This window comes from Gavialis gangeticus, unplaced genomic scaffold, assembly GCF_001723915.1.
Source record: "Gavialis gangeticus isolate Ggan-Ray unplaced genomic scaffold, GavGan_comp1, whole genome shotgun sequence".
Lineage (NCBI taxonomy): Eukaryota > Metazoa > Chordata > Crocodylia > Gavialidae > Gavialis > Gavialis gangeticus.
Genome location: NW_017729025.1, coordinates 72,486,559 through 72,487,343, shown reverse-complemented (window position 1 = coordinate 72,487,343; position 785 = coordinate 72,486,559).

Below are 785 nucleotides of genomic sequence, written 5' to 3'. Positions count from 1 at the left end.
TGGGGGTGTGGTGTTTGTAGGTGGGGTTTGGGGGTGGATTGTGGGGGGATGTGGGCATGGGGGGACTGTGTGGGTGGGGGGATTGCTCAGGAGAGGTGGGTCCCCTGCCCAGCCCCCCACATCATGCACTGTGCCCACCACAGCAGCAGCAGTAGCCATCAGGGTGCTCAGGGCCTTTTACTGGCAGGGCCCCTCAGTGGCGTGGTGCGGCCCTGGCCACCTGGCACCTGGCACCACCTGTGCCACATGGCACTGGCCCAGCCTGGAGGCATGCACCTTTGAGCAGGACTGGACTGCTCTTGCTGTCACCTGGGGCCCCCAGCACTGCACACAAGAGCTGAACACCATTGGCCAGGCTGGGTCCTGCCTCCAAGTACCCCATGCGCCATCAGGATAGCTCCATGGAGGCAGAATCTGGCCTGGTCCAAGGGTGTGCAGCTCTTGTGTGGGATGCCAGGGGCCCCAGATGACAGCAAGAAAGGCCCAGTCCTGCCTGAAAGCACACACCCCCAGGCCAGGCCAGATGGGGTTGAGCCTGCACTATGTTGCACAGGTGGTGCGGAGTCCAGGTGACTGGGGCTGTCCCATGCCACAGGGGTCTCTGCCAGTAGCGGGCCCTGAGTGCCCAGATGGCGGCTGCTGCTGCAGGGGGGCTGTGTGCTTTGTGGAGGGCAGGCAGGGGACCCACCACTCCTGACCAGTCCCACCAACCCCCACAGTCCCCCAGCCACAGTTTCCCCATACCCACACACAATCCCCAACCCCCACAGCCCTCCTACCCTCAT